Source organism: Hyperolius riggenbachi, chromosome 7 (genome assembly GCF_040937935.1).
Source record: "Hyperolius riggenbachi isolate aHypRig1 chromosome 7, aHypRig1.pri, whole genome shotgun sequence".
Lineage (NCBI taxonomy): Eukaryota > Metazoa > Chordata > Amphibia > Anura > Hyperoliidae > Hyperolius > Hyperolius riggenbachi.
In genome coordinates this window covers 77,037,974-77,061,533 of record NC_090652.1, presented here as the reverse complement: position 1 = coordinate 77,061,533, position 23,560 = coordinate 77,037,974, and the positions used below count along the sequence as shown (strand labels likewise).

Here is a 23,560-nt window from a genome sequence, read left to right as displayed (position 1 = left end):
AAAAAAAAATGTATGCTGGCCACAAAAGTGATGGAAAAGATGTTTCAAGGGGTCTAACACCTGGAGTGAGGCATGGCGGAGTGGGATACACGCCAAAAGTCCCCAGGAAAAATCCGGATTGGATTCAAAGCTGCGTTTTAAGGGCAGAAATCACATTGAATGCTAAATTGCATGCCTAAAGTGCTTTAAAACATCTTGCATGTGTATACATCAATCAGCGAGTGTAATTAGAGTACTGTTTCACACTGACACACCAAACTCACTGTGTAACGCACAGCAAACAGCTGTTTGCGTAGTGACGGCCGTGCTGGACTGGTGCGCACCATGGCCAGAGTGCAGGCCTTGGAGGTTTCCAAGCCCATATGGTCGCCGGGCTGTGGTAGCTCAATGATAGAACAACAGTGACTGTCCAGCTGATCAAATTTGGTCTGTCCACAATGAAGCAACGACCTTATTATCTTTGGTGTGCCACCCCCCGAGACACTCATATAGCCGGCAGTCATTGCTTCATTGTGATATGCAAGCCCGTTCACCGCGGCAAGGTAATGATCGCGAAGGGGAATGGGCACATGTACATGCCTTTTGTTTTGTTGTTGCAGCTGCAGTGCAGCCAGAAAAATTAGGCAGGCATGTACAGGCACCAAAAAAATGCTGCTAGCAGCGGTCTTAAAATTCAGGAATCCGCCTGGAGTCCTGGACCCTGTTGGTGGTGACGGAGAAGGCAGTCAAGCGGCCTGCAGGCAGAGATGCTGTGTGGGGAGCGACTTAGTCTTGGGGCAGGCAGCTAGTCACACGGCGTGCAGGCAGAGATACTGTGTGTGGGGACTGACTTAGTCTTCGGGCGGGCAGTAGCCCTCCGGGATCCATGCCTCATTCATTTTGATAAGGGTGAGGTACTGAACACTTTTGTGACTTAGGCGACTTCTCTTCTCAGTGACAATGCCTCCCCCCTCTGTGCTGCCGCAGGTGTTGAGGAAACATCTGATTCTGATGTAAATTGCTCCCACAACGGTTCCTGCCGTAACTGTTCCTCTTCACACTCCTTCACAGCTTGATCTACCACTCTACACACGGCATGCTCCAGGAAGTAAGCGCATGGGATCAAGTCGCTGATGGTGCCTTCACTGCGACTCACCAGGTTGGTCACCTCCTCAAACGGCTGCATGAGCCTGCATGCATTTCGCATCAGTGTCCAGTTCGGGGGCCAGAACATCCCTATCTCCCCAGATTGTGTGCTTCTACTGTAATTGTACAGGTACTGGGTGACGGCTATCTCCTGTTCTAGCAGGCGAGAGAACATGACCAGGGTCGAATTCCAGCGAGTCGGGCTATCACATATCAAGCGTCTCACCGGCAAGTTGTTTCTCAACTGAATGTCCACAAAGCGTGCCATGGCCGTGTAAGACCGCCTGAAAAGCCCACACAACTTCCCGGCCTGCTTCAGGATGTCCTCTAAGCCTGAGCACTTTGACACAAATCTTTGAATGACTGGATTCAGCACATGTGCCATGCAGGGTACATGTGTCAGCTTTCCCAAATTCAACTCGGAAATGAGATTGCTGCCGTTGTCACACACCACGTTGCCGATCTACAGCTGGTGCAGGGTCAGCCACTGATCCACCTGTTGGTTAAGAGCAGCCAAGAGAGCTGGTCCAGTGCGATTCTTCGCTTTGAGGCAAGACATGTCTAATATGGTGTGATAGCGTCGTACCTGGCATGCAGCATAGGCCCTGGGGAGATCGTGCTGTGTAGCTGGAGAGGAGATCGCAGCACCAGTAGAGTTGAAGTGCCACTCAGCCAAGGAGGAAGACGACAGCAAAGAGGATGTAGCAGGAGGAGAGGAGGTGGCAGGAGGCCTGCCTGCAAGCCGTGGAGGTGTCACAAGTTGGTCCGCTGCACAGCCACGTACTCCCTGCTTGCCATCGGTCACCAGATTGAACTAATGGGCTGTGTAAGTTATGTACCTGCCCTGATCATGCTTGGCAGACCAGGCATCCGTGGTCAGGTGGACCCTTAACCCAACGCTGTGTGCCAGAGATGACACCACTTGCCTTTCAACTTCACGGTACAGTTTGGGTATCGCCTTTTTAGAAAAATTATTGCGGCCTGGTATCTTCCACTGCGGTGTCCCAATGGCCACAAATTTACTTTACATTCAAAATCCACCAGCTTGTATGGTAACAGCTGGCGAGCTAACAGTTCCGCCACACCAGCTGTCAGACGCCGGGCAAGGGGGTGACTGGCAGAAATTGCCTTCTTCCGCTCAAAGATTTCCTTCACGGACACCTGGCTGCTGTGGGAAGAGGAGCAGGAACCGCTCAAGGGCAGAGGCGGAGTGGGGGAGGGTGGCTGTGAAGGTGCAAGGGAGAAAGCAGCTGAAGATGCTGCGCCTGAAGGAGGAAGAGGAGAAGGAGGGTGGCTTTTCTTTTGTGTGCTGCTTTTGCTCAGGTGCTCTTCCTATTGCAGTTTGTGCCTTTTCTCCATGTGCCTTCGTAAGGCACTTGTCCCTACGTGAGTGTTGGCCTTTCCACGGCTCAATTTTTGGAGGCAGAGAGAACAGATGACATTGCTCCGATCTGAGGCAGACACATTAAAAAATGTCTAAACAGCTGAGCCCCCCCCCCCCCCTGGGGTGATGGCACTATGGTGGCATTAGCAGCTGACATTGAAGGGCATGTTGGCTGGCTGTACATAGGTGGCGATACATGGTGCCGGACACTGCCACCAGCTGTTTTTGACGACGAGCTCCCCCTGCTTCTTTCAGGAACTCGTCTCCTCCTACTCCTCTCCGACTCCCCCTCTGAACTGTCCCCTTGGTCATCTTGTCTATTAGGAACCTATGTGGGATCCGTATCATCATAATCATCAATCATCCTGTCCAGCTTCGCTTGCCTCAGATACCTCCAAAACTGCACCAACTTCATCATCCTCCTCCTCACACGTTACGTCCATAGTGTCGCTGCCTAACTCAGACATATGAGGTGGTGTAACTTGCTTAGCGCCTTCATCTGGTTGTAACAATAATGGCTGTGAATCAGTTAATTCCCCACCAATTAACTCCTGCTAAGTGTCAAATGCAACGGATGTGGTGCTTGTAGTAGCTCTGGTGGCTGCGGAAGATGAGGTGTTCTGTGTTAAATAGTCAACCACGTCCTGACAATCTTGAGAGTTGATGGGACGTGCCTTCTTCTGAGCACTGTACTTTGGGCCAGGGCCGCAATAAATCACATCAACACGACCTCGCACAGACCTGCCGGGTGGCCTTCCTCTGGGTCTGCCTCTACCTCTGCGTGTTTTGTCCGTTGTGTCCATATCGGGGAGATGAAGTGAAAGGTATGCACTGACTTGTGCAGTCACACAGGTGCAGCTAACAGGTATGCACGGAGTGGTATATCACACTGCGTGCACTCACGTAGGTAGGTGCAGGTAGGTATATGCAGTGATGAGGTATGTGCACTGAACACAACAGGTAGGTATATGCAGTGATGGGTATTACAATGTGCACCTGTCACACACACAGACAGGTAGCGGACAGGCACAGTGATACTGCGTGTGCTCAACTCACGTAGGTAGGTGGGTGGGTGCACTGTGAACAACAAGTAGGTAGGTATATGCAGTAATGGGTTTTACAATGTGCACCTGTCACACACACAGGTAGTCGCTGAAAGTGGTGGGCCTGGTAGTGGCACACACACAGTATGAATTATCAAGGCTGTCTATGCAACACAAGTGTCAGTGGGAGACACAGAAAAAAAAAATAGACCACAAGCCCACCCCCGCCCACCCCGCACAGGTTTACTGGGAGATATCCGGTTGTCTCCCGGTTCCGGATTTGAGCAGCTCTATTTACTGCAGGCACACAAGTGAGTAAAATGGCCGGCGGTGCCGGCCTTTTATAAGGGGGGAGTGGCTCCAGGAGGGAGTGTAGCCTAATTGGCTACAATGTGCCTGCTGTGATGTAAAGGGTCAAAGTTGACCCTAATGGTGCATTATGGGGGCAAACCGAACTTCCGGAAAAGTTCCGGAAAAGTTCTCCACGAACGCAAACCACCAGAAGTTCGCCAGGAACCGTTCGCCCGCGAACCGTTCGGGCCATCTCTAATCACCAGCTGTCCTTCTAACAGGAGTCTATATGACAGAAAAAAAGGCTCCTGCATTTTTTATTGACATAAAAAGTCTACATGTGACCTTCTGCCTAGGCTGTAGGTCACATGACAGCGCTCAGGGCAAACCACGGTTTACGGTTTTGCTCTGTATGACAATGTAATATGATAATCATGATGACCTTTGTCTATATGATTCATGTGAAGTTCTATTTGAATACTGCAGTAAAAAGCACATTTTGAGAATTATAATCTCCCTCATTAGCGCATCCCCTTTCCTATTCTCTCATCTTTCTCTTTATTTTATATACACAGGAACTGCCTTTCTGCATGACCTGAATGTCCTTTACAGATTTGCCTAGAAGCACAAAAGCTCCCTTAGATGTTGTGTTCTTCTCCATCTGAAGTCCTCTGTGGAGGCTCCGGGCTGTCAATCATCTACTTGCTCCTCTCTTGTCACCTCTGACCTCCCTTATCTTTAAATCATCCTGGACTTTAGAAGCTGCTTGTCACTCATCTGTCCTTCTCTCTCTATCCTTCCATAACATCTGACAGCTCTCTGACTCCCAACCTCATCAACAAAATTATATGTAAATACAGGAGGGTTTGAGGGACAGGGGGATGCTCTAATGAGGCAGATTATAAATTTCATAGTTTACGTTTTACTGTGGTATTCAAAGAGAACATCTGTGGACAAAGGTCTTGATTATTACATTACATTGCCATACAAAGCAAAACAGTACCTCTGTTTTGTCTCAGCTTTGTCATCTTCATTTGGATGTCCGGAAGATTTTTGAAACTCAACCTGGAAAAGACTGAACTCATGATCTCTCCACCCCATTTTATCGAACATCTCCCCAACATTTCTATTGCTATTAACAACATGTCCATCCGCCCTGTCCTTCAAACCCACTGCCTGGGTGTCACCCTCAACTCAGCACTCTCCTTCATCCCCCATATGCAGAAAATCTCCAGGTCCTGGCACTTCCATCTTCAGAACATTGACAAAACGTGCCTCTACCTAACCCCCAACACCGCCAAACTCCTGGTCCATGCTCTGGTCATCACCTGTCTGGTCTACAACAATGGGATCCTTTCTGGAATTCCGAGTCAGACTTCAACAACTGTAATCATTTATATTAACTGTGGACTTGCCCTTGGCCCCAAGCTCCATAGGTGCCCCACAAGCATTTTCACCCAGGGCTCCATTTTACCCTAAACCAACCCACATGGAGAGTAAATCCTGATATGCACGGGAAGAAAAAAAGAATTAAAAATGAATGACTCATCTTTGTCGTTTGAACATCGACAATCACAAGTGACGGCTTAAAGGAAACCTTAAAGAAGAACACCAGTCAAAATAATGTAATAAAAAAGTGCTTCATTTTTGCAATAATTATGTATAAATTATTTAGTGTTTGCCCATTGTAAAATCTTTCCTCTCCCTGATTTACATTCTGACATTTTTCACATGGTGACATTTTTACTGTGGGCAGGTGATGTCAGTGGAAGCAGCTGCTGCTTGCTTTTTTGCAGTTGGAAACAGCTGTAAACAGAGCCGGATTAAGGCTAAATGGGGCCCATAAGCAAAGTAACTGATTCGGGCCCCCCATCATGTCGTAATAAAATCAGAAGATGCAGCTGCACAGCAACATACCGCACACACCGGGGCAGCCGAGCTGCTGGTTGCTATGGGCAACAGTCCACTTTCCTCTGTGGGTGCACAATGCAGGGAATAGCAGCGGCAAAATGCAGAGTGAGAGATGAATGGCTGGGACATTTGCACTCAGGGGCTGGGGCAAACCTGTGAAGAGGGCGCCAGATATCACAGCAGCAGCACTTTCCCCCTGCATCTCCAGCCTGGTAATAGCAGAAAGCTCTGGACACCGCCAAACTGGAAGCCGTTCCCCAGACGGAATTACTTAACCACCCCCACCACCGAACAACCGATTTCCTCCCAAACTAGACAGCCACCATGCAGCCTCCATCCCAGTGAATACGATAATCCAGCAGAGAAGGCAGCCACAGCGGGGGAGAATGACAGCACCAGATGACTCACATTCACCTATTGCGATCCAAGCAATAGAGGTCCCGTCATCCGGAGCCCATCTGTCTCCTCTAGAGTGCTGCCGCTCTATTACTACTGCTATTACTACTTCCTACTTCCTGTCTGATCTGATAATCAGGAAGTTCAGAGCGAGCGGCTGCACTGTAGAAGAGACAGATGGGTTTCAGATGACGGGATCTCTATCGCTTGGATCATGGATAGGTGAGTGAGCGTTTGCCATCTGCTGCTATCCTTCTTGCTGCAGCTGTGGTTCTCTGTGGGAAGGGAGGGCGGAGTGGGCAGCAGCAGAGTGCACAGTAGCAGGAGGGGGACGTAGGAGGAGAGCTTGGCTCTGAAGACAATCAGCAGCGCACGGCATCATTTGACAAGACAAGACAAATAACATTTATATCGCGCTTTTCTCCTGGCGGACTCAAAGCGCCAGAGCTGCAGCCACTAGGACGCGCCCTATAGGCAGTAGCAGTGTTAGAGAGACTTGCCTAAGGTCTCCTACTGAATAGGTGCTGGCTTACTTAACAGACAGAGCCGAGATTCGAACCCTGGTCTCCTGTGTCAGAGGCAGAGCCCTTAAAGGGACTCGGAGCAGTGCCTGTGGGTATGCCTTTAATTAATTACATCCTCACACCTACCAGCATGATGTTTGTAATTATATCCCCCTGGGTTCCTTATATTTCATTGCATTGTGCTGAATCGAGCTGCCGACTTTGGAGAAAAGTCATCCTGTGGCCGCGATTACAATCGCGAAAATAGCGAAAACTTAATCGGCATAGGGTGGCTGTTTATATATCATTGGAAAGAGGAGAAAGAGAGCTTTAAAATTATATGCATCTTTCCATAGTTACTGCACTGCTCAGAGTCCCTTTAACCATTATACCATCCAGCCACCGCTGACAGGATGGCGAGGGCTGGTTTATGTGCTGATGGGGCCCCTTTGACTCTGAATGGGGCCCCAAGAGACTGTTTTTTTGCCTGGTCGGTAATCCGGCCCTGGCTGTAAACAGCTATTTCCCACAATGCAACAAGGTTCACAGACAGGAAACTGCCTGGACCATGGTCCTCACAGTTTTCTGCGGGAGGGGTTTCACCACAGTATCAGCCATACAGAGCCCCCAGATGATCGTTTGTGAAAAGGAATAGATTTCTCATGGGAAAGGGGGTATCAGCTAATGATTGGAATGAAGTTCAATTCTTGGTTAAGGTTTCTCTTTAAAGAGAGTCTGAAGCGAGAATAGATCTCGCTTCAGACCTCATATATAGCAGGGGCACGTGTGCCTCTGCTAAAACGCCGATATCCCGCGGCTTAACGGGGGTCCCTGTCCCCCCAAATCCCCTCCGTAATGCGGGGGAGCGCTTCCACATTGGGGCAGGGCTAACCGCCGCAGCCCTGCCCCACGCGCGTCTGTCAGCGCGTATCTCCGCCTCTCCCCCGCCCCTCTCAGTCTTCCTTCACTGAGAGGGGCGGGGGAGAGGCGGCGATGCGCGTCTGATAGACGCGCTGGGAGGCAGGGCTGCAGCCGTTAGCCCTGCCTCCAGGAAGCAAAATCAGCGACCAAGTCTGCGACCAAGGTTTGCGGGGGGTGGGTTGGGGGGTCAGGGACCCTCGTTCAGCCGCGGGATAGCGGCGTTTTAGCAGGGGCACACATGCCCCTGCTATATATGAGAGCTGAAGTGAGATTTAGTCTCGCTTCAGTGTCTCTTTAAGTGACATGAGACATGATGAGATAGACATGCATACGTACAAATCACAGCACACAAATAAATATGCTGTGATGCTTGTCTTCTTACTCTGCCTAAATGGGTTAATATTCTACTATGAAACTGAGTTTTTCTCCAGTCAGGACCCAGTCGAACTACTAATAAGGAATTACAGTCATACAATACTTTGCTGTAGGAAGCCCAGTTCTCTGCCGGGAGAGGATAGATAAAAAGGTCAATCGTTCATATATTTGAGCACTCTGAGAAATAGACTGTTACATTCAGCCCAGACAAAACAATAAATCTGCGTTTTTAAGTTATTAAACATAACATAAAACGGTGGGATATCTAAAAGTCATTTTAGGAGTTTGTTTTCACTTATGTATTACTTTAAATGAACCATAAGCCAAGGAATGATTGCAGTGATGGATCACTTCAGCAGAAATCGTTCACCATCAGCAGGGTGTACAGAGCAACGAACGATTTTTAAACTATGAGTCCGCAAAGTCTACTGCACTTTCCCCTATAGCCTGCATAATTTACTGATGCTATTGGTTAACAATCGTTTGGCATTTCAGTTGCAGTCCTCTCCTGTCGCTCATATCAAGTCTACATTGATGGCACTGAGGTCTCCAGAGTACACAGCGCACGGTTCCTTGGCACCACCATCACTAAGAACTTAAGGTGGGATGTGAACACCTCCGTAACTCAAAAAAAAGCCCAGCAGAGACTGTTCTTGCTGAGGCAGCTGAGGAAGTTTGGAGTGTCACGGGAGCTAATGACTAGCTTCTACACGGCCACCATTGAGTCTGTCCTCTGCATCTCCATTATTGTCTGGTACTCGGGGGCAAATACAAAGGACAAGCACAAACTTCAGAGGGTAATCAGCACCGCTGAGAAGATCATCGGGTCACCTCTGCCTCCCCTGGACCTCCTCCACACATCCAGAATGAGGTCCAGGGCCAACAGGATTACCGACGACCAATCCCACCCTGGCAGTGGCTTCTTCGACCCCCTGCCCTCAGGCCGCCGCTACAGGACCATCCCCACCAAAACCACCAGGCACAGAAACACCATCTTCCCCCAGGCAGTTCTCCTACTCAATGACTGAGAGCATGCGTGCATGCCTGTAGTCCACACTGTCCCACCGTTCCACGTGTTACAATCGTATCACGCTAACTCTGGCAAATGGGGCTGTTCAGCCATACTATGCTTTGTTACTGTTATTATCAATGTTGTTGTTATATTGTCGCTGTTAACTGTTGTATTCCTATGTTGTATTCCTATATTGTTGTTGTCATACTGTTGCATTCCTATGTAGCTACTACTGATGCTGTTAACACGCACTACCATCCATGTCTGCCATGTGTCCACAAATAATTCCGGGTGCGGCACCTGTCGCACTTGGCGAATAAAGCTGATAAAGCTGATTCTGATATCGACGATGAGTAGTCCTTCATCGGTCACTTTACCAGATTTTATCTTTTGGTGTGTATGTAGCTTTAGGACTAATGCACTGTTCAATACTTCAACAGATTTGTGTATTTCAGTTGCTGCATTTTTTATTTACAGTATTTTTCGGACTATAAGACGCTCCGGAATAGAAGACGCACCCATGTTTAGAGGTCAAAAGCCAGGAAATTTTTTTTAAATGTAATCTGGTGCGTCTATGGTCCACAAGCGTCTTGTAGGTGTTTTCTCCCCAATTATTTTGTCCCCATGTATCCTCCGGTGTCCCCAGTGTCCTATGTGCGCCCCTGTCTCCCCTCTGGCTGGTGTCCCGTGTCCTTCTGTGTCTCACCGCACCCCCCTTCCCCTCCCTGTGCCCCTAGTGTTCTCTTGTGTCCCGTCTCTCCGGCACAGGGGGATACAGGAGGGCAGCTGGGACACAGGATGGCACGGGGCCAGTGAGACACAAGGGACACCGGCCAGATGGGAGACAGGAGGACACCAGAGACAAAGGGCAGCTATGATAGAGCGGGCAATTATGGGGGGACACCTTCAGACCATAAGACACACTGACTTTTTACTCCCACTTTTGGGGAGAAAAAGCGAGTCTTATGGTCCAAAAAATACAGTGCTTATTAATTTTTACCATAATAAGCTTTTTTCTTCCTCTGAAATAGCCCCAGGAAGTTGCAGTGAAAACAAACTATAGCAATTGTCACTTGAGCAGCTCAGCTTAGTTTGGTTTCTAAGGTGATCACTCTTAAAGCCCTCTTCAGTCAAGGTTTCTTCTGTCGTTTGATTTCAGACATCAAGCCTGCTGATCCAAGACTGTTCCCTTTATAGGTGCCCAGTACAATTTTTATAAAGGATTGTTTAATAAGATCAGATAAATCTGCTTGAATCGTAAATAAAGAGCCAGCAGTTGATTGTGTAAATAGACGGTTTATTGATTCACCTGGTGGATTTAAACAATTGTCTCTTATCTAAAATAAAATGGTAACATTGCTGGATAAATATGATCATTTCTAATTCATTATTTCCAATTTACTAAATTTAAATAAAAAATATTTCATAAAAATGGTACTGTAAATGGGTACCTTAGTCTTTAGCCATGCTTTTTGACAGAACAGGACATTCACACTGACCCATTCTTTTGGAATCTGCTGTGTGTAACTGCGCAAAGATCTGACCTTCAGGCATTTTTCTAGACTAAAGATTGTGTTGCCATTTATTAGATATCACACCTCCGCTCCGGAGCAGCAGGGACCCTGCCAGCAATACAGTGCACCCTTCAATACAGAAATGGAACCATTTCGGCACACTGTGAACCCAGCCTGGTGTTCAGAAATTAGAGAGAACCACATGACTCAGAGGGGGAGTGGTCACATGGGCAGCCAGGGGACAGAGTTAAAGTGAACCTCCGGACTATAAATCTACTCAACAGCACCGACAAGGCTTGATGTTTTTTTAACAGTTTCACAGCCTCAGAACTTTGTTTTTCTTACCAAAGCTTCATTTGTAGCTGCACAGAAGCTATGCTCTACCCCATCAAAGAAAACTTCCCGGGCTTTTTTCCCCTGATGCTGTGCAAAGCATGATGGGATTTCTGATATTGGTGTTCTCGTTGCTTAGCAACTGGGAGGGGTGATCAGGACACAGGACAATTGGAACTGTGTCTCATGCTCCCTGTCACCTCCATTCAACCAAAAAGATGGCTGCCCTCATAAATCACAAACATTTGCCTGTTCTTTTAAAACAGGGTGGGTAAGAGATTATATATCTATTTTAATTAACATAACTAATGTAACTTAATGACCGTATGTTTGTTTAGGCTGAAGTTCCTCTTTAAAGCAGTAGTGTGAGAATCCGCTCAGCTGCCTGCGCAGGCAGGCAGCCTTTTGACCATTGTTTAGGTTTGCTTGCTGCAGGACTCTGGAAAGGAGACCTTCTGTCAGTTGTGCAGCTTGTGTTGCTGAGGGATTTGCATACATTTGTCATGCAAATCCGTTACCTGCCTTCTTTTGATGACTAGCACTATAAAAGCATTCTGCTCCCAGAATGCTTTGCTGGACATTTCCCTTCCATGGTCTGTTCCTGATGGACACTGCTGGAGTGTCAGCCATTGCTATCTAGTATAGTTAATTCCTGGGGGTTGCTTTAGGCTCCCCTTCTAGCCCAGTCAGGTTGTATTATCTGTTTTGCCTGTTCCGTCTGTCTTGTGTTTGGATCGCACAAGCCCTAGCGTTAGCGGCTGTGGATCCTTCTGATTGAGTCTGGAGTGTAGGTTGGAACAGCGGTTGTTTCTGCCTACCTCATCTGTTCTGTCTTCTGGGATCGCGCTAGCCACTTTTTCGCTAGCGCTGGGGATCCTTCTGTTCTGCTACTCTGTCTCCTGGGATCGCGCTAGCTACTTTTCGCTAGCGCTGGGGATCCTTCTGTTCTGTTACTCTGTCTCCTGGGATCGCGCTAGCTACTTTTCGCTAGCGCTGAGGATCCTTCTGTCGCTTGTCCCTGTTTTCGTGTGTCTGTTTTGTCTGCTGCGCTTGCTGGAGGCTCGGTGAGGTAACCGTTAAGCAAGCGCTCGCGTCCTCAGTTTCATGTTTGTCTGTTAATGGTTAGTTAGGCGTGCTTGTCTCTATTGTGCTTATCACGTGGAGACCGCGCATAACCGCGTGCACTGTTGCGAATGAGTGCGGTGTTCGCGGTTAGCTAGTGTTTGTTATTTTCCGTATTTCCTTATTGTATTATTTGCTGTGCCTTTGCTACTCTCGTGCTCCGCCTTGCTGTACCTTGTGTCACGTCTGGCGATCGCACCTCTCGCGATCGCGTTCCTGCTTCTTATCTGCTGTGGTGTGTGCACAGTCGCGGGTTGGCGACTAATTTTATGCACACACACACAATCTGTCTCTGTGCTCACTCTTAATCGCTTCTCTTGCGATTGCGTTTCTTCCCTTCGTACAATTCCTGTCTGGCGTGTGTGGTAGGGCAGAGGAGCTGTTCCTCTGCACTCCACAGCTCCACCTGCCGACAGGAATTTCCCTCTGCAGGTGCATAGCACCTAGCCTGGGTGTCCTCAATTATACGCTTGTGGAGGAAATCCGCCGCGTCAGCGCACGTCTGGTGCGCTGACCACGGAGACGATTCCGCAATCGTTACAAGTAGGATCAGCCATACTATGCCAGGGAAAAAAAACACATATATAAGTAGATAAATACTTGATCTACTTACATAACACATGTATTATACTGTCCACGTTTTGATTTCAGTGAATGTTATATAGTAAATTATGAGAATTTTGTTCCTGGTGGGGGCCATGTCTTTTGCCCACAGTTAAGGCTAACTTGTGATGTCATTTCTGCCCTTTACTTTTTTTCTTATCTCCTCCAATCGCTGAGTCGCCTCAGCCTTGCTTGTAAACACAAGTGAGTAGGGGATTAGGTTTCAGATAAGGAGCTGGCAGGGAAATAAAGGGAAGAGGAGGAATAGATTATAGATAAAAATAACCCCCAGCATGCAATTCTTTGGCACCGACTACTAAAGGGCCAGTGCTCCTTAAGTATGTGATAACTCCAAATCATAACAGCAGAAAAAGTTTTCAAAGTTTTGAATGCAGGATTAGCATCTTTATCACTTAATACACTCAGACCAGTTGCTGTTGAAATTTGATTTTTATGGTGACGATACCGCTTTAAGCTGTTGAATCCACTACTGCAGTAGTCGGATATTACTGCAGCTTTTCTGTCCTTGTAGTAGTAGCAGGAAAAGCTGATATTAAAAATGTGAACCTGTAGTGGATCTATGAAGATGAATCCACTTAGGCATACAGTATATGAACAGCCGGTAGCGCAGGTAAGATGTTTGTAGTAATAAAATGCGTTTTAATTGGCATACACAAGAAAAAGCATAAAATCATAGAACATTAATATTGTATCCATTAAAAGATACTACATACCCATACAAATTATGCCCATAGGGGGAAATCTGTAGCCACATTCTGCATAGTAGGCAGATTTGGAGCCTGCTATTTTATCTGGTGCCTCCAGCATCAGGATTTCCCCCATAGCTGTAATATGGCGACGTCCAAATGTACAAGGCGCTCAATATTTTTGTATGCCGAATGTGGCAGGGTTTGCGGCTAGGTTAGGCATCCTTGAGGGGCAGTTAGGGTTAGGCATTGGAGAAGGGGGCGGTTAGGGTTAGGCATTGGAGAAGGAGTCCTAAGGGTTAGGCATTGGCAAGGATGGTCATCAGGCATCATCAGCAGGGGATTTCTTAGGATTAGGCATTGGTAAGGGGTTGGTCAGTGTTAGGCATTGGCAGGGCAGTTGTAAGGCATCAGCAGGGTGGTTGTTATGGTTAGGCATTGGCATGGATAGGGTTAGGCATCGTTAGGGGGTCGGTTAGGTTTAGACATCGGAGGGGGGGGGGGGGTGGGGGGGAGGTCATAGAAACCTATAGGTACAGACAGGGCCGACACCAGAAATTTTGGGGCCCCTAACACATGATCAGGCCTGGGCCCCCTCACTGGTTGCTGTGCCACCCACTGGTCACCCTACCCCCGTGTCCATGCGCTGCGACGAAAATTGTGCATGGCTCCGACACTGAAGAAAGCGGCATGCACAGCACGATGCAGCAAAAAAGTGGGCGTGGCCGTGGCACGTTGTGGGTGGAGCCAGATACTAGCAAAATACAGGTAGTCCCCGGTTAACAAATGAGATTGGGACTTGTAGGACCGTTCTTATCCTTTATCCGTTCTCTTTTGTCCCCCTTTTTTCTTCCTGTGCCTCTTTTGTCCCCCTCTGTCTCACCTCAGTTTGTGCCTCTTTTGTGTCCCTCTGTGTGACCTCATGTTCCCGTCTCATCTCTTTACTCCTGTGCCTCTTTTGTCCGCCTCTGTTCCCCCTTTGTTTTCCTGTGTTACCTCTTGTTCCCTTCTGTCTCAGCTTGTCCCCCTGCCCTAGCCAGGCATAGGTGCCCCCAGTATAGGTAGCCAGGTATAGGTTCCCCAGTATAAATAGCCAGCTATAGGTGGTGCCGCAGTATAGGTAACCTGGTGTAGATACCCCCAGTATAGGTAGCCTGGTGTAGATGCCTCCAGTATAGGTAGCCTGGTATAGCTGGTGTCCCAGTATAGGCCAGCAAGATAAAGGTGCCCCAGTATAGATATTCAACTATAGGTGGTGCCCCGGTATAGGTAGCCTGGTATGGTTGCCCTCAGTATAGGAAGCCTGGTATGGGTGATGCATCAGTATAGGTTAGCCAGGTACAGGTGCCCCCAGTATAGGTAGCAAGCTATTGGTGCCCCAGTATAAGTAGCGAGGTATAGGTGGTGCCCCAGTATAGGTAGCTAGGTATAGGTGGTTCCAGCCCCAGTATAGGTAGCTAGGTAAAGGTGGTGCCCTTAGTAAAGGTAGCCAAGTACAGGTGGTGCCCCATTATAGGTAGCCAGGTATAGGTGGTAGTCCAGTATAGGTAACCTGTAGCCGGATATAGGTGGTGCCCCAGAATAGAAAGTCCACTGTAGCGGGCTCACTCATCTGCTCCCCACGTTCAAGCGCTGATGTCACTCTTCTCTCAGTGCTGGAACGCGGTGTGCTGGTTAGTGAGCCACAAGCCCGCAGCCAGCACATGCGGCCTTCCCAGTGCTTTGGAGGGCCCAGGGCCCCCAGAAACCCTGGGCCCCTCACTGCAGTGTCAGTTGTCCCCCCCTGATGGCTGCCCTGGGTACAGATGTCCAGGTACCTTAGACTTCTCCCTCCATGAACCTACAAACCCCCGCCAAACCAGTCCCAGCTGTCACTTTTCCCTTGCTTCCCTTGCCCGTCATAGGTAGCTACAGCTACCCAAAGTGCCCTTTAGCAATCACAAATGCCAGCATTTGCGATTTTCATTAATTTTGTTATTCTATTGCGATTTTTCATTTGCATTGCATTATCACTCTTAAAATCGCATTTTGCAAATCAAATCACTATAGTGGAAAATATTTCTCATGATTTCTATGATAAAGTAGCAACACTAGCGACTTAAAAAAATCACTAGTGATTTGCAATTTTGCGATTCAGCTGTGTAGTGGAAAAAGGCCCTAGGCCCAGGGCCCTCAGTATTAGATAGCCAGAAGTACCCTCAATATTAAAGAGTACCCAAGCTGAAGATCAGGTACACAATATCAGATACCTAAAGAGAGGGAAGCCTCAGGATCATATTGAGGCTTCCCTCCCTGCTGTGTTGTCCCTGAGCGCAGCCCCCCAGAAGATTAGTGACAATTCCTTGTCGCGAATCCTAACAGGGCGGCGCAGCTCCCCCTGCTCCAGCGTGGCCTTGCAATAGCCGACCCAACCCGTCTGCACTTGTGCAGCAAGCTGGAGCCGCGGGCTCTGTGATACTGCACATGCATGGACAGGCTCGCGCAGCTACTGCGTGACCCCACATCAGGAAAAAGAGCTGCAGGGCCCCGACGTGGAGATGGGCTGCTCTCAACAAGGGGAGGGGGGCTGTAGATCAGCGAAGGAAGCTTCAATAGGATCCTGAGGCTTCTCTCTCAGAGTATGTATGCGATTTTGATCCTGACCTTCGATTTGGGATAACTTTAAGTAGCTAGCAGTGCCCCCAAGTATTATGTAGCTAGAGGAACCTCAGTATTAAGTAGCCATAGGTTCCCCCCAAGTATTAGGTAGCTAGAGGAACCTCAGTATTAAGTAGGTAGAGATGCCCCCAACTGAAGGGAGATATTGTCAGTGGAATGCAGAGAGCCGGGTGAGTAACCTCTCTTTAACGCTCAGCTCAGGACTCTGCATAGGGAAGGAGGGAGGGAGGCAATAGGGGAGGGGAGTGAGCTGCCTTTCCATCATCAGGCGCCTGTAGGCACGTGCCTATAGTGCCTTATGGTAAATCCAGGCCCTGCGTGACATGCATTCAGAGCAAGAGATATGCAGTATTAAGCATGTATCAGTTGGAAAGATTAGAGGTAGTGATGGTCTTCTTTACAAAAACTCATGGAGAAGCATGTGATGTATTTGATCAACTGATAGATTTGCAAAGCTCTGATTTGCTGTGATCACATCACACTTTAACACATAATGATGACTAGCAAATCAGAGGCTTCTATATCTATCACCTGACCAAACTGATCGCATGCTTCTCCATGAGTTCTCCTAGAAATGACCATCACTAATTAGAGGAGACTTGAAGCAGCACAGGAGCAGGTAAATATTAAACTGCTACTCTGCAGAAGGGGGAGTAGCGAGCTCCTATATGGTCGCTATAGTCAGTGCAGTTTCTAGGCTAAAATGCACCCAGGGTGAGGGTGTAAAAATTGCGACCCCCCCGAGCAAGGTATGGGTGCTTGCAGTATAGGTTAGCCAGGTCCAGTTGCACTTAGTATAGGTTCCCCCAGTATAGGTAGCCAAGGATAGGTACCCCAGTATAGGTAGCCAGGCATAGGTGAGCCAGTACAGTTGCCCCCGCTATAGGTTAGCCAGGTAGGTGCCTCCAGTATAGGTAGCCAGTATAGTTGCCCCCAGTATAGGTTAGATAGGCAGGCGCCCCCGGTATAAGTTAGATAGGTAGGTGCCCCAGTACAGGTTAGCTAGGTGGGTGCCTCTAATATAGGTAGCCAGAATAGTTGCCCCCAGCATAGGTTAGATAGGTAGGTGCCCCCAGTATAGGTTATTTAGGTAGGTGCCTGAAATATAGGTAGCCAGTATAGTTGCCACCTGTATAGGCTAGCTAGGTAGGTGCCCCCAATACAGGTTAGATAAGTGCCCCCAGTATAGGTTAGATAGGTAGCTGCCCCCCAGTATAGGTTAGATTAGGTAGCTGCCCCCCAGCGTAGATTAGATAGGTAGCTGCACTAATGTTAGATTAGGTAGGTGCCCCCCAGCGTAGGTTAGATTAGGTAGGTGCCCCCCAGCATAGGTTAGATTAGGTAGCTGCCCCCCAGTATAGATTAGATAGGTAGCTGCCCCCCAGTATAGATTAGATAGGTAGCTGCCCCCCAGTGTAGGTTAGATAGGTAGCTGCCCCCCAGTGTGGGTTAGATAGGTAGCTGCCCCCCAGTGTAGGTTAGATAGGTAGCTGCCCCCCAGTGTAGGTTAGATTAGGTAGCTGCCCCCCAGCGTAGGTTAGATTAGGTAGGTGCCCCCAGGATAGGTTAGATAGGTATAAACAAACATAGATCATAGGGAGCTGAGATATATAGAATTTTACAAAAATGTATTCTTCAATAAGCACATATCAAAAGCATAATCAATTACCACATGATTAAAATCAATTAAAACTCATGATTCTATAGCTCTGAACATAAACCAGATCATTCATTACGGGCAGCATAATTTGCAGGTGCACCTTGCTTGTACCGGTATATGTATGCAACAATAATCTTCAGGCCCCTTTAAATCCAGATATGACAGGCTATAGAGCGTCATCCATTCACAGAATAATATCTTCAATTCACCCTATATTCATATTATATTGCCTCTAATCCGCATAGAATCATGAGTTTTAATTGATTTTAATCATGTGGTAATTGATTATCCTTTTGATATGTGCTTATTGAAGAATACATTTTTGTAAAATTCTATATATCTCAGCTCCCTATGATCTATGTTTGTTTAAACCTCTTTTCTAATAGGTGAGACAGAGAATTGATGAATTAGTCTAGGTCGATATCCCACGACAATTGGTGTGAGGTTAGATAGGTAGCTGCCCCCATAATGGAGGGGGGAGCCGGAGCCGCGGGGAGGGCAGCCTGACCTCTACCTCCCTCTCCTCTCCCGGGCGCCCTCCGTGCTCCCCCCTCAGATGCAGAGGGAGCAGCCAGAAAGCGTTGTATACAACTCACCTGCCTGGCTCCAAGCACTGCTCGCTCGCCGCTGGTCTCCTCTCTCTGCATAGATGCGGATACACACGCTGCTTCCTGTTTAGCCGGAAGCAGCGTGTGTATCCGCATCTATGCAGAGAGAGGAGACCGGGGGCGAGAGAGCAGCGCTTGGAGCAAGGGAGGTGAGTTGTAAACAGCGTTTCCTGGCTGCTCGCTCTGCATCTGAGGGGGGAGCACCGAGGGCAGCCCGGGAGAGGGAGGGAGAGGTCAGGCTGCCCTCCCCGTGGCTCCGGCTCCCCCCTCCCAACAGCGCCCCGGGCGGCGGCACGCCCCGCACGGCCCTAGAAACGGGCCTCTTAAAGGGGAACTTCAGCCTAAACAAACATACTGTCATTAAGTTATATTAGTTATGTTAATTAAAATAGATAGGTAATATAATCTCTTACCCACCCTGTTTTAAAAGAACAGGCAAATGTTTGTGATTTCATGGAGGCAGCCATCTTTTTCATGGGGGCAGCCATCTTTTTGGTTGAAAGGAGGTGACAGGGAGCATGAGACACAGTTCCAACTGTCCTGTGTCCTGATCACCCCCTCCCAGCTGAGCTCGCTAGGCTTCAAATCTCAAATTCAAAATTTAAAAGAAATAAATAAAACCAAAAACAGCAGAAGGAGAACAACCTCAGAAATCCCATCATGCTTTGCACAGCAGGGGAAAAATGCTCGGGCAGTTTTCTTCTGTGCAGTTAAAAATGAGGCTTGGGTAAGAAAGACAAAATTCTGATGCTGTGAAACTGTTACAGAAACACCAAGGGCTTGATTCACAAAGCGGTGCTAACTGTTAGCACGCCTGTGAAAACCCCCTTAGCACGTCTAAACAAGCTTTTCGCGCATAAAACTTTACGCGCGCAAAACTTTATGCGCGTAAAACTTTACGCGCGTACTGCACAGAGCGCAGGGCGCACCGCGCAAAGTGCCCATTAAAGCCTATGGGACTTAGCGCGCATAAAACTTTGCGCGCGTAAAACTTTACGCGCGCAAAGTTAGCGCACGATCTGATTGAGAAATCTGGTGCTAACCTACTTAGCACCCTGGTTAGCGTGTCTAAAGACTTTAGACGTGCTAAGTAGGTTAGCACCGCTTTGTGAATCAAGCCCCAAGCCTTTTCAGTGCTGCTGAGTAGATGTTTAGTCTGGAGGTTCACTTTAATCTGAGACAGCTCAATACATTTTTAAAAAATTGGCCTGTGACTTGGACTATGATTGATATTTTGACCTGTAACTGGATTGAGTTTGACGGCCCTGCTCTACACAGATAAAACAAGCTCTGCCTACACAGCACAGGAAGGCGTTGGAGACCGGAGTAGGGCTTTAAGATGAATATCAGTGGCACAGTTCTCTATCAGCCTATATTCGGTTATTAAACTAATAAAAGTTAATGATTACATTGATAATATGGACATGGGAAGGAAAACTAGCAGAGAAGCTGCGTCTCTTATCTACAGTCAGATCCTGCCTTCCTATGTCTAAGCCATACACAGAGAAAAATATCAGAGCAATTTCTTTTAATGCAGGATGTTGTAAAAACTCTCTTACTTTCATTAAGTGCTTGTAGACCATCCAGTGGTTTATAAAATAGCATTATTGTGCCCGCTGTATAGTTCAGTTACCAAGCAAACCACGTCACTAGGTGCTTTATTGAAAGAGAACCAGATATGAAATGAAGGAAAGGTTTATACATACCTGGGGCTTCCTCCAGCCCCATACGCACGGATCGCTCCCACGCCGCCGCCCTCCGCTGCCTGGATCCGCCGGTACCGGGTGCCGTCATTACCGCGAGTCGGCCAGTTGGCCGGCTGGACGCGGCCAATTGTCCGCATCACAGGGGCTCCCTCCATATACCTACGCGTGCGGCTGCATACTGCGCAGCCGCATGCGTAAGGGTATGGAGGGAGCCCCTGTGTATGCGGACAATTGGCCGCGTCCGCCGGAAGTGACGCGACCCGGTACCGCCGATCCAGGAAGCGGAGGATGGCAGCGTGGGAGCAATCCAGGCTTATGGGGCTGGAAGAAGCCTTTTCCTATTTTAGCTGGCCATTCGTCTCTGGTTCCCTTTAAAAAGAAGTGTGTTTATACAAGTACAGGTGAAACTCAAAAAATAGAATATCGTTTAAAAGTCCATTTATTTCAATAATTACTTAACTAATACTTACTTAATACTGGGAATACACGGCTCGATTCTGGCGTCTGATTCTGCACCAGATCGTTTTGCCCGCTCGATTCCCTTATCTTCCGCTCGTTTTTCTTATCTTTTTTTCAATTCCCTTCAAATGGCAAATGATCAAACAGTGATCGGACATGTCGGAAATTATCTATCGAGACATCTTAATAACTCAAAATCGAGCCGTGTATTCCCAACATAAAAGGTTAAACTAACGTATGAAATAGACTCATTGACTTGACAGTTAGGCTAGGCCAATCAAAGTGCAGCAATATCTGTTCTTTGAAACTACTGGACCGACCAGGCTCAGGGCAGGTTCAGTGGAGCGATCGTTACATGTAATGAAGCGCTCTTTAAACACAGTGTAATAGGCTATGCACACTATGGCTGCATAGTGTGCACAGGGAATTATAACACTCCCTGTGGTTAGCAGCACAGCTTATTGATTCAAGCCCGCCCAAAGTGAGTTATTTCAAGCCTTTATTTGAAATACTCAAGCTGAATTACGGGGAACCGAAGCCACCCAGGGAGACCGCGAGGGAGAAGCGGCCTTAAAGGGGCTTAAAGCGGATCCGAGATGAAAAACTAACTATAACAAGTAACTTGTCTATATATCTTATCTAAAGTTTAGATAGTTTACACAGAAAATCCAGCTGCAAACAGCTTTAATAGAAAATGATTATTTCTTTCTGTGATACAATGACAGCAGCCATGTTGTTTATAAACATTACACAGAGGCAGGCTTATCTGTATCTTGAGCACTCATCCTGTGAAAAGAACCTAATCCCCCCTCCTCCCCTCTGCCTCTGAAATCAATGGCTAGTAACACCTCCTCCTCCTCCTGCCCAGACTGAGCTCCCATGAGCCCTTGCTACTGCCAAGGCTCTCTGAAAACCTGTGGGCGTGGTTTATTCAGTTTATAGGGAATTAGAGTATTAAAACAAAAAAGTATTTGGCTTGAGGAATGCCCTATAAACAATAGGAAAGGAACACAATTATGCAATGAGTAAAAGTTCACCTCGGATCCACTTTAAGGAAGCCCCAGCTAAGTATGGTGCCTGAGACCCTTCTCGTCCCAGGTACACTTTAACCATTCCTTCCCACAAAGCTGATCTAAAAAAAAAAAAAAAAAAAAAAAGACAAAAAAAATTTGGGGTGAAGCCCCCTTTGAATTTATTGTTAAGGTAACCCCCATCCATGCAGCATACAGCCCCACGGCTAACCTTAACACTTACCCCCATGGCTAACCTTAATCCTTCCTCCCCTGAGGCTATCCTTAACTGTCCGTGCCACACAAAAAAAATGTAAAAAGCACACAAAAAAAAGTTACATTTTCAGGCGATGCCTTAGGGCCCCATTGAATTTATCAGTAAGGAGCAGAAATCTTGCCACTGCGGGTGCCCAAATTTCTTCTCACCAATAAATTCACTGGGCCCTTATGGCAGCACCCAAACTTCCACCACAAGCGGAAGCCCAAATTTCCTGCTTCTGAGTGGGGGTGGAGGCGTGGCATAAGCAGCATGCAAAGTGGCAGGGGCAGTAGTAAGTGTGGATGCACTTCCCAACCAGGATCTAACTTGCTGAAACTCAGTAAAGCCTTATCATTGGAAGCAGCTTGGTCTATAAAGGTAAAAGGCAGTATGCTGGCCAGACTTACTAATAGATAGAAGCTATGACCCACTGCAGGGTCACTTTAAGTGGTAGCACTCTCACTTTGCATTTCAGCCTGGAAGCTATCTGTGAGGACGTTGCATGTTCTCCTGATGTTTACGTGTAGCCTCCTATGTCATAAAGGACATACTGATAATTTAAAGGACACCTGAACTGAGGATATGGATGCTGCCATATTGATTTATTTTTAAACACCAGTTGCCTGGCTGTCCTGTTGACCTTCTGTCCCTAATATATTTAGCCATAGCCCCTGAACATGCATGCAGATTAGATATTTATCACTGACGTCTGGCGTCTTTTTGAGCCACCTTTCATATGCTCTTATTACCTCTCCAGTTTTGTGAAGATTGAACAAGTGTTGTTTCATATTTTCTGAACCAAAAAAGCTAAATAAAATACTGGTAATTACAGTATTTAAAAAAAGGCATACTTATGAGTATCTAACTTTTTTTTCAGGGTCACATCAATATTGCTTTAAAGCGGACCCAAACCAAACATTTTTTTTATTCAAAATATTGAATTGCACCACTCTGACACATACAAAGATAAATAAACACTCCTTTATGCCTATGAGCATTTCAGTGCATGCGTTTCACCCTTCTCTTTTCATAACTAGGGTTATATAGGTGGCAGCCATTACTTCTGAAATTAGTAGGAGGTTTTAGATCATGGGTGTGTTTGTCATCTCATCAGCTACCCTCCCTCACAGGGACGTCGTCTATGTGAAATCTCACACAAGCAGAGATCACCTCCCCTGTGACATCATCAGTAGCAGCCTGTGTTTTGTTTTTGTTTTTTATCTCCTCCACCAGTCTGCCGGAAAAATCCTGGCAATATGAAAGGAAGGGAGGGTTTCCTCTAATAAATGTGAAATATTTTATATTTGTCATCATGCAGCTGAAAAAAGGCTGCTATTTATTATTATAATTTAGAAAATAAATTTTATTTCTGAAATCTAGTATTTTTAATTTGGGTCCACTTTAATGTTCAGGTGCATAAAACCACAGTACGGTATAAATGCCTAATAATAAACACAGAAGAATGCTTTATTCTTCTTTAAGAAGTAGGCACTGCTCTGCAAAATGATAAAGAATGTTTGATATATGGTATGGATGCATCCAGTGAGATATTTTATCATATACTTTATTTTATGTTCATAAAAAGCCCACCAGAAGGGAAAAATAAAATGAGACGGCCATACTGGGGGGCTCTTCAGTGCCACCATAAACTCCCTGGCCCCTCAGCTTCACCTGCCTCCCCTCCATCTTGTTGCTTTGCTACGCCATTCTTGCAACATCCTGAACATGCACGGTTTTAAAAAATTAAGAACTAAGCAGAACCAGAACACTCCCTACCACAGCTGCTATGCATAGTTTTGCGTGTCAGTATAACCAATTACCCACTGGGTGGTTGTTTCGGCCCGATGGGGGATGGGTCTTTTGTATACTGTATATGTGATTTCTGTTTGTATATGGTGAGCTATGACCAGGGTTGGTTCTTCCATGAAGAGCGGTGGTTACCCTCCCCAGATGTCCCCCT

The 23,560-nt window shown here is 47.2% G+C and overlaps 1 protein-coding gene and 1 long non-coding RNA gene across 2 annotated transcripts in view; one reads left to right on the top strand and one right to left on the bottom strand.

Annotated features, from left to right (window-relative positions):
- The window catches only part of TEKT4 (tektin 4), a 150,835-nt gene that overhangs the window by 114,551 nt on the left and 12,724 nt on the right, over window positions 1–23,560 (bottom strand). The gene's annotated exons all lie outside the window — the stretch shown is intronic.
- The window catches only part of LOC137524380 (uncharacterized), a 111,959-nt gene that overhangs the window by 82,624 nt on the left and 5,775 nt on the right, over window positions 1–23,560 (top strand). The window lies entirely within an intron of this gene.